Here is an 11531-nt window from a genome sequence, read left to right as displayed (position 1 = left end):
TTGCAAAATTTTATAACGGATATTTGCATGTTGCATGTAAGACGAGAAAAATGAACGATTAGATATTTCCTATTAAGTAAGTAATAATGGTCATTTTCATTCTATTATTTCATTTACCTTAAAATTATATTCAACTCTATAATTTTTTAAAAGCTATTTTTGGAATTAGAACAATATATAATCAATTGTAAAAAGAAAAAACCAAAATTTATTAAAATTCAATAGATTCCTCTATATACATTTATATCTATAATATTTACTAGATCTAACAAAAATAAAAATATTTATTCATATATTTCTAAAATACAGTTTGATTTAATATTTATATAAATAATATTATAATCAATTAACAATTCTATTTCGTATTAGTTTTATTTAAGTTCTAATCTGGTGTGAAACAAAATTTTATTAATTATTACTTAATTTTTGTTATTTACAATTTAATTATAATTATTATCAAGTGTGTTAGCTTTTTAGGTGAAATGATGATCCAAGAATAGGGTGAATTGGATCTCTCTAAACTTTTTTCAAAACAATAATTTCAAGATAATTGAGTGAAAAATTAAATCAGTAAGCACTTTTGATGAAAATATAATGCAATCAATAACAATTAATGAACCTAGAATAACATATAAACAACAATAAATGTAAAGAGATAGGGATAAAAAATCAAACATAATAATTTATAGAAGTTCGATCCTTCTTCACAAGGCACTTACGTCATCACTTCTTGGTTGTCCACACCAAGAGTTCAATTCACTAATTGAAGAAAAAATCTTACAAGATACAAATATATCTTGTACTAAATCTCTATCTTTTTCTTAAGGCTTAGATAACAACCTCTATCCTTATAATATCAAGATGATACTTCATCTCTTACTTATAAGATAACTCAAATGATTTTTGCAAACTAAACTACCTTTAAAGGTTAAGTGTTTGCCTAATGAAGTATAAAGAAATTTGATGAATTAACAACAACAATGATTTGGATACAACAAATACAAAGATATAGACTTTAAAGCTCTAAAACTCTTGATTTCTTTGAGAGAATGAATATATATGACTTGTTTGATTTTGCTTTCTTGATTCATCAACCTTCTTGGTGTGTTGGAGTGTCCTATATATAGAGAAATTGAATTACTAGCCGTTAGGGATGGTTTGGAAGAAGAAATGCCAGTTGGAAGCTTTTAAAACTAGCAATTGGAGCATTATGGGCAATCCCCTCTTGGGGGGGATCAATTATTTCATATATTTCACTTCATTTTTTATCATTACAGCTGAGGGGATAAATTGGTTTTGGTAAGGGATCGATCCTATGCCTTACCCAATCAATCCCTTCTTGTAGGGGATTAATCTCTTTTGATGTTTTTCAAATCCATTTTGTTTTTGTAAGAAAAATCAATCAATCCATTACAAGAGGGGATCAATTGGTTTAGCCAGGGGACCAATCCTATAACCCAAGGGATCAATTCGATCAAATTGGGATGTCATATCTTGTTTTGTATTCTACTCACTAATTTAATCATATTTTAAGTTATACAATTTCAAATCAAAAATCGTTTGAACACATAGAAACTAGACTTAAAGCACCTTCTATCCATATAAAATTTATCACCTAATTCATTGCATACAAATTATAGTAGATTTTCAAAACTACATTTTATGCAATTTTTAGATAACTGTAAAATGTCTAGTAAAAATTTAAAATCTTTTCTTAAAAAATTTAGATTTAGATTTTATTTAATTTATTAAAAAGTATACTCAAAGAGCTTTCCAACCATATAAAATTCAAATATTAAAACTTTATGAATTAATACAAAAAAATAAAGCAAGTTCAATGTTGAAAAACTTTGTTCTTATAAAATAACTTTCTTAAGTTAATCTATTTCTCAAAACCAATATTATCAAAATTGTATTGAGTTTAAAATAACTAAGTTCACTTTAAAATCAAAAATTGAACCTCCATTTAAACTCAAATAAATAATGTTTGAAGATACTTTTGATTTGAGAAATAAAAAAAAAAAACATAATGAAAGGTTTGTTAAAACTTTGAAAATCATATTATTTATTTACTACCAAAATATTAAAACTTAAGAACTTGTACTAAATAAATCTTTTTCAGAATCTTGATTAACCTTATTTAGCTTAATGTTTTGTCATTTCAAAATAAAGATCAATTTAAGGCTAACAATCTCTCTTTTTTGATATGACAAAACTTAAAGATAAATTTGTTTGATGAAAAACTTTCTTTAAGATATTTAAGATTTTTGAAAAACATTTTGAAAAACTCCCCTTAAAACTTTGCATGACAAAACTCCCCCTCAATTAACGCATCATAAACCAACACAACCCAACAAACATATGTTAGTCAAATGTATGAAAGAAACACAATCAAACATATACATGTTAAGCACAAGCAAATTTGTCCATATAGTAATTCTCCCTCTTTTTATCATAGCAAAAAGGCATAAGCAAATAAACACAAAAAGAAGGTATTAGCAAATATATGCATGAAACATTTCTATCCCTTTGTGTTTAACCTCTTTATACTGATTGTTAAAGCTCCTATACTAATTACTATAAACATACAAAAAGAAATAGCTATAAACTCTCCCCTTTCTTATCATAACAAAAGAAAGAGAGATTAATTCAAGGGATGTGACAAAATGCTTGATACCAATAATATCAAGAGTAGTTTGAATACAGGTAATCAAGTGTAATATGCACAATGAAGTTCACATACATATATTCAAGCGCAAAAGCATAAATGTATCTAATTTAAACATTATAGCATAAAATCATTCATTCAACCTAGTCACATGAAATTTATGAGCAAAAGGATAATAAATGATATGCACACTACTTATAAATTATGTTATCATAAGATATGCTTTGAACCTAAAACATCAATAGCAATTAAGCATAAACTCAAAAACATGCATACAAGCTCATACCAATTGTTAAGGATACCAAATATTAAAGATATGTTATCATAAAATATACCAATTGTTATCACAAAATAAATCAAGCAAAATTGTATTCTAAGATTTCTCCTCCTTTTCAAAATAAGGATTAATCAATTTAAGACACACACAATTTTGTATGAAAGGTATAAACTATTTAATACATGAATAAATGATAATAGTAATCTTTCATAAGTTATCCTATCCAAACAAGAACCAAAAGCTCATATGTATTTAATAAAGCATGAATACTAAAGAGCAATAAGGTTCTATTATCATCATGTCATAACAAAAATTATTCAAGCATTTTTCAAACATGATGAACACATAAGCTATAGCAAAGAAATAATAAAAGTATAATTATTCAAATATATTTCAAATTATTTCAATGCAAAGCAATATTCTTAATCCAAACATATGCAGGTACATAAATATAGTTCAAATATATTTTTCAATCAAAATCATACAAACATAGGTAAAAACATTTCAAATTACATTTAGCAATATACCAATAAAGATACAAACATTTAGACATGATGTGGTATATGTTATTTCAATAATCTTAATCAATGAACATGTTCAAATAAATTAATTATTTGAACTTCTATCCATGTTCAAGGATTCATGTATTGACCAAATATTCATGCATTAAAACTATCAATCTCATCAAACAGTTAAGAACTAGGCATGAATACTAATTAAAGTGAATTAATCAATCCAAGCTTGCAAGAATATTGAGATAATATCTACCAAGTGACTTGATGATTTGTTTGCACAATTTGTTCATATATTCAACCACAAAATCATATATTTGCACATATCAAATCAAGCATGTATATGTATTCAAACTCATACATTATATCATAAAATTGATTCATTTACCTCCATTCATGTCAAGCTTTGTTGTTGTGCTCATTTGGTTTTGAATTCTCCAATCCACTTCATTTGAGCAAAACTAAGCTTTATTGATGAGAATGACATGCTTTGCTTGCTATACTTGAAATTCCAAAAATGTAGGCTCATTCATGCTCATTTTAAGTTCTCTTAACATAGACTTAAAAAATATTCCTAAAAAAAAAATGTTCATTAATTGCATCAAGAATATCAATTGATAAAAATTATATTAATTGCTAGAAAATGAATTCCATATTCTAAATCGTTATAGCCAAAAAAACAATTTAACTAAATATATTTTGAATCAAGCAGGCAGCAAATTTTTAAGGATTAGAGTTAGCAGAATTTGGACATATTGTAAGTGTGTTTGCATACAATCTATTGGAACACTCTACAACTATAGTTGTATTGGAAACAATTTGTCAAGATAGTTTTGAATAGAGATTTACATGTACTATTAATAAGAATTAATTTATTTTTTTACGTCAATCATAAAAACATATAAATCAATAAATTGTCGTTTGTTGGTTTTTCTCTTGATTGTATATATGATATAAAGATGTAAACTATACATATAAAATATCAAAAAAAAAGTTTTTATTTTGTTTAGTGAGCAGTAACAAATTAAAATATATAGAATTAAATTATATAACATTAAGAAAACAAATCAGAGAATAGAAGTTAATAAATAGTTTATTCAAAATTTATACTGATAAATATATTTAGAAAAATATATTAAACTAAGAATTTTATTGATTTCTTTAAATAAGATGTCATCAAAATGAGACAAAAAAAAAAGAATTTTTATTATATCATTTAATGGTTGTTAAATTAGTGAAAAAACATAAATGTCACAAAGATAATGACTATAGGGAAAGAGAAAAAAGAAAAAAGAAACATGTCATTTATAAAAGCTAAAAAAGTTTAGCAAACTTTTTTTAAAAAATATAAATACAAATGATATAATAATTCAATCAAAAAGAGTCATATGCAAAGGAAAACAATGATAAATAATCAAAAAATAACGTATAGCAAAGTATTTGGTTCAAATTTCAAATGAAAATAAAGGCTAAGTAGAAGGGTAAAATATGTGTGTTCACATAAAAAGTAGAAAAATAAGGAAACTATCGTGAAACAATTTGATTACCATGAAATCTTCAAAGATATCCTCTTAACACAAAATCTTGAAAAATTCTGGAACATGGTCAACGTTGTTAAGATTTTCCAATGGTTCATCTTTTGGGTTCATCATTTTTAATAAAAGGGTTATCAAAGTACAACTCTTGGTTTCTTACATAATTTAAAACGTTGGTTTATGGTTTATTTTGTTTAGAGAAGAAGAGTTTTAAGTAAGAGAAAGAGTTTTAAATGAAGTTAAGATTCCAAATAAAATTCTAATTGGTTAAAAGTTGGAGTCAAATCATTTTAAAAGAAGAAATAGAAATGTCAAACATTATGTTTTTAGGCTTTTTACTTCTATTGTTTTACTAAATAGAATATTTGTTTGAAAAAAAAATTCAAATACTACGCTTCTATATCTAAGTTGCCAATTTACTAGCAAACCATTCAATATTAACTAAAGCTATAGATCGTTCATCATAATAAACATCATATAGCACAATGGTGGCACTAAAGCAAAAGTTTTTAAGTAATGTGAAAAATATCAATATTTCTATATCATTTATGAACACAAAAATGACATATTCAATAATAATGTGTATTCAAAAAATCACTAGAGAATTGTCAAAATAAATTTTAGGCCATATGAAAACAAATAACTCAAGGAAGACATATTTATTATCAAAAATATATTCAAAAAAATTTTAGCACAAAAGCATAAATATGTATACTCAAATTATAGGCATAATCAATAATGACTTAAGCTAAAAATAAGCATCATAAGAAAATTATTTACTTAAGTTATGTTACAACAATTTCAAGTCAAGCTAAAAAACATTTGTCACATAAGCACACGTACTTGATAAGAGCAATAGATGAACTAATAATATCTATTGTTTAAGAACAAATAGTTCATCAATTTAAAATCAAAATAAAAAAAAATTAAAGGATAAAACAATAAAGCAGAAGATTCAAAATATTTCACAAAATTAATAAATCAATTTAGCACAAGAGCTAGTATATTTAAGAACATTTTAAAAATCAAGAGATAAAAAATTTAAACATTTCCAAATTATAAGGATTAAGGTCAAGTTTAATCAATGATCATATGAACACATATCTTGATCAAGATCATCAATGAACTAAGAATCAATGTATATATTTTAAGTATAAGATATTCATCAATTCTCCAACATCACAAATCAAGAATCAAAACAGTTATGTATAACACAATCAAGTTTAAAGAATTCACAAGATCCAAGCATTATAAATAAATTGAGTAATTTTAAACATCATGATCATATAAGCATGTTTAATAATCACAAATCAATATGTATAAAAATCACAAAATCATTTCCATCATGTCAAAATCATTCAAATAAATATTTTATACAAAATACCATAGGATAAATCATTCAAAGCTTAATATTTTGAAGATTTTTATTTTTGATATTTTGAAGCTCATTTTTGCTTGAAATAAATATTAATAAATCTCATAACTAGTCAAGCTCATTTTTAACCATCTTGAACCATTCCAATAAGTTTCAAATGATAAAACAAAGTTGTTCAAGTGGTCATTAGGACTTAGAAACAAGAAAATCAAACAGTTAATTCTTATACCCTATATTTCCTTGAAAAAGGCTATTAAGATGGGCAAATATGTGTAAACTCACATTTAAGCTCTTAAAACCATTTAGAAAAGTTTTATATCACATTTTTAAAAAGTCTAAATGGTTTTTATGCCCATAAATGTTCAAAAACAAAATTTGATATTTTAAGCTCCAAAATCTTTTAAAACTTGCATGTAGCACTTAAGAAAAATTGAAACAATTACAACTTATCAAGTTTTCTTTGTTTGAGCAAGTTTAAATAATTGAATTCAAGATATTCAAATTCATTTTACAATTAAAAGCTTGCTAAAACAAATTTTCATATTTTAAAGCTTGACTCTAGGAAAAATCACTTTCAAAGCAAAACATAAAATTTCAAAGTTATTAAGCTTTGAATACTCACCCTAAGTTTATGCATAAATATAAAAACAATTAAGCACATAATTTAATCATATAAAGCATATATAAAATATATCTCAAGCATTAAACACAATATCAACAAGCATATGTGGGCATGTATTTCTTTCAAAACAATTTAGAATCAATCAAGATATATCAATAAAGCATATAACAATTTAGCACTCAAAATTCCTCAAGAATAGGTAACCAAATTCAAATTCATAAAAGTGTAGAGGTTATCCATCTCTATTGTGTGTCTAGAGTTCTAATCTTAAATATTACATTGTAACTTCTTACTTTAGCACACTTATAAGAGACAATCTCATTTGATTTTTGGTATTCAAATTGTGTTGGGTCCTTAAGAGTTAGCCACCAAGTCTCTTGTTCTCTTACGAACCCATATTTGTCTAATTATAAATAGGATTTTTCTTCTAATAGGACAACTAGGTGAAGTATGACCATGAAAATGACAAAACTTGCATTTAATCATTTTAGCCCTTAAACTTTTGTTTAAAAGCTATTGTTTTTCATTCATCAAAACTTCAAAAAAAAATTTCAAATCAATATTTTCTTTTTCCAAAATTTTCACTTCTATTTTGAAAGGCTTTAAAATTCATTTTTAATTTATCATTTTGTTTTTCCAAACCATTCTCTGTATTTATTAAAAATTTGTTTTCAACTTTTAATTTTGAAATCATTTTCTTATGTTTCAAATACATATTCTCAAACCCAATTACTAAATCATTGCAAGCATTTTGTAACTCATCAAAAGTATAAGAATTTGAATAAATAGAATTAGAGATTATCTCTGATTCTTCAATCGTCATAAGACATGATGCATGTTGGTTGAAAATTTGACTTTCATATAGCTCATCCAACTTCCTCCATATCTCATTAGAAGTTGAACAATTTGAAATCAAATTGAAGTTGTAAGCATGTAAAGCTCCATAGAGAATGCGCTTGGCCTTTACATCATCTATTATTTGCTTCATATATTTTACATCTTTGGAAGGAGTATTAATCGTTTTTTTATCACATTCCATGCTCTAAAATCTTAGGCCATTATGAACACCTTCATTCTCATTCTGCATTCACAAAACTTATATTTATCGAACATAGGAGCTTTGAGGTTTTTCTCACCATCTTCGAACCTAAATTAAGCCATAGGATCTTTATTCGAGGTGATTAAACCTATAAAAAGATATCAAAGCTCTGATACCAATTGTTAGCTTTTTAGTTGAGATGATAATCTAAGATGGGGGTGAATTAGATCTTTCTAAATTATTCTTAAAACAATAATTTCAAGATAATTAAATGAGGAATTAAATCAATAAGCATTTTTTATGAAAATATAATGCAATCAATAACAATTAATAAACCTATAATCAAATATAAACAACAATAAATGTAAGGAGATAGAGGTAGAGCAATCAAACACAATGATTTATAAAAGTTCTATCCTTCTCTATAAGGCACCTACATCTTTTCTTCTTGCTTATCCACACCAAAGCTTTAATCCACTAATTGAAGAAAAAATCTTATAAGATATAAACATATATTGTACTAAATCTCTATCATTTTTTTAAAGCTTAGATAGCAACTTCTACCCTTACAATATCAAGAAGATACCTCATCTCTTACCTACAAGATAACCCAAATGATTTTTACAAACTAAAATACCTCTAAAGGTTAAGTGTTTGCCTAATAAGGTACAAAAAAAATTTGATGAATGAACAATAACAATGATTTGGATAAACAAATACAAACACATAAACTTTAAGGCTCTAAAACTCTTGATTTCTTTGAAAGAATGAATATATGACTTATTGGATCGTGCTCTCTTAATTCATCAACCTTTTTGGTGTGTTGGAGTGTCCTATATATAGAGAAATTGAATAACTAGCTATTATGGATGGTTTGGAAGAAGAAATACCCACTGAAAGCTTGAAAAACTAGCCATTGGAGCATTTTGGGCAAAAAGGGATCGATATCTTCTTAGGGGGGATCGATTAGTTAATGTATTTCATTTCATTTTTTACCATTACAACTAAGGGGATCGATTGGTATTAGTAGGGGATCGATCCTATGCCTTACTCAATTGACCCCTTTTTAGGAGGGATCGATCCCTTTTGGTGTTTTTCAAATCCATTTTGTTTCTATAGAGCTCAAATTGCAAACAATTCCATGAAAATTCCACGCTATACACCTCATTGCTCTTGGCATGACTTGGTTCAAATCTCTTTCATTAGTTTTAATATTTCTTTCAAATCCCCCTTTGAGACCTTTCTACATCTTTTTTTCCACTTTATCAATCTCTATGTCTGAGACCCCATCTAACTCATATTTTTTCCCTATGTCCAATTTAAATCCTTATGTTATTTTCTTAGTGACTTGGGCCATCTTCTTCCAGTTCATCTTTTTTGCCACATTTTTGGTTAATTCAAAATTGCATAGATTATTTTTTTATTACTTGCTTTCCCTGTCTCCTTATCCTACATGTTAGTATAGTCTTTACTTTTCACATGTACATGTATATTAATGTGGCGTTCTACTTCTTCTGTTACATGGGCCCCTTTGTTTTATGGTTGGAGACTGTTTAGGATATTTTCATATATATTTAAGATTAAGACTTCATCTTATTGCATCAAGCTTGTATCAACTCTTAAGCCCTGTTTTATATGATTTTGTCCCAATTTTATCCAACCCTCTAACAAATGGCCTTCATTTCTTTTTGAATTCACCATGCAATCTTTTCATACCTTACGTGTGTTATCTTTCTCATTCCTATTATCTCACATATAATCTTTCTTATTAGCACTGCAATCGAATTCTTTTAGTTGACTATCCTTTTTTCTCTCTCCATGCCATAAGTTAATTATCTTATGCTTATCCAAATGCAATTTACACACCATTCTTCCGTTATCTACCATCATGATCAACCCTTCCTTATGTATTTGATTCTCCTTTGGCTATTAGGTTTTAATCTTGTTTGATAGCCATACTTCCTTCTCTCTCAAGCTAAACCATTATACTTTAATAGTGATGCATAAAACCATGTGCCATACTATTTACAATCATCTATTCCTTTTCCTTTTCGTGGCATTTCATCACATTCATCTTTCACATGCCTAATCCTGCCACAGTTGTAACAAAAACTTAGTAGCCGTTCAACTTAGCCTCCTTCAAAATTTCTTATGATTCCACTCCATTATCATTTATAAAGCCCTACATAACAGTTTAGTGACATTGATCTCAACCCTAATTCTCAAAAATCTCAACCACCCTCTTTATCTAACATCACATCCATTTCTTTTAGTTCACTAATCTTTCTTCTGATTCTTATTGCATTTTCATGATTCCTCATTCCCAATGGTAGTTCGTATAATACTATCTCAATTTGTTGGAACTTAAGTATAATAGTTAGATTTTTTCTATTAGTTTAAACTTTTAAGACAGCTAGTATCCAACTCAAGATAATATCATATATGGAGTTTGAATTCTCACAAAGGTTTCCTTTATATTTTTTTAATATTTTTCACCCAATATTTTATTGCCCATAACTACTCTAATCCTTAACTTTTACTTTCTTTCTACACTCGTATAACATCTATGTACAAGCTAATTATCATTCATTCGGTTGTTAAACTTTGTTAAAGCTTCTAATTATTATCATTTAAAGAATTCAATAAACTTTTTATAGGCTTTCTCCAATTCTAGCTTTCAAGTCCTCATAATATAAAATATCAACTATATTGGAATTTAAAAGCATACAAAACAAGCCCAAACAAAATGGAGGAAATAAGCCTAAATGACATATGCAAATATAAGACCAAATGAAATATGTCCAAATAATTTCAAGGCTATAAATGAAATCAAATTAAGCCTCATTTAATTATTATTTCAGGATGATGCCAAAATATTTTGGCTAAAATTAAATGTTTACGATTAACCCAAACATACATATTTTATTGACTTTAAAATTAATATGAAAACATTCACTACCTAATCCAAAATGCATTAAGATTTTATTTTTATAATGGACATTTATATGAAACTAAAGTTTTATCCGCACTATGTTGCAGGATTCCTCTTTGTTAAAAAAAATTAGATTCAACAAAATAAAAGTAGAGTAAATATATAGTATAAAAAGTAGTTGTTGACATTAGATCTTAAACTACACCTGCTTAAATATGTGGTTAGAAAAAAAACATAAGAGATAGTTAAAATAGCAGGTGTAAGCCATTAGAGAATAACAAAATCTCAATGGCTAAAAAGTTATATGAAAGTTCATCTAAAATATCAAGCAAAATATATTAAGTTCTACATGTTTAATTATAGCTAATTAGGACATAAAACATGCCTTCTTCAACCATTTGAAAGAAATAATGGTCACCAGGGTTCAAATGATTGTTTGTCATAAATTTTCTTCAACCACCTAAAAAAGCTTTATTTTTAGCGGAGTATTTGAATCGAACAGATCTTATGAAACTTTCTGGGACCTTTAAGATAACAACAACATCATGTACAGAAAGGTATTTTTTGTATA

The sequence above is a fragment of the Durio zibethinus genome, chromosome 2, assembly GCF_047325235.1.
Source record: "Durio zibethinus cultivar Kanyao isolate XHJ-2024 chromosome 2, ASM4732523v1, whole genome shotgun sequence".
In the NCBI taxonomy this organism is placed as follows: domain Eukaryota; kingdom Viridiplantae; phylum Streptophyta; class Magnoliopsida; order Malvales; family Malvaceae; genus Durio; species Durio zibethinus.
The sequence above is the reverse complement of the archived record's forward strand: the minus strand, read 5'-3'. Positions refer to the sequence as shown.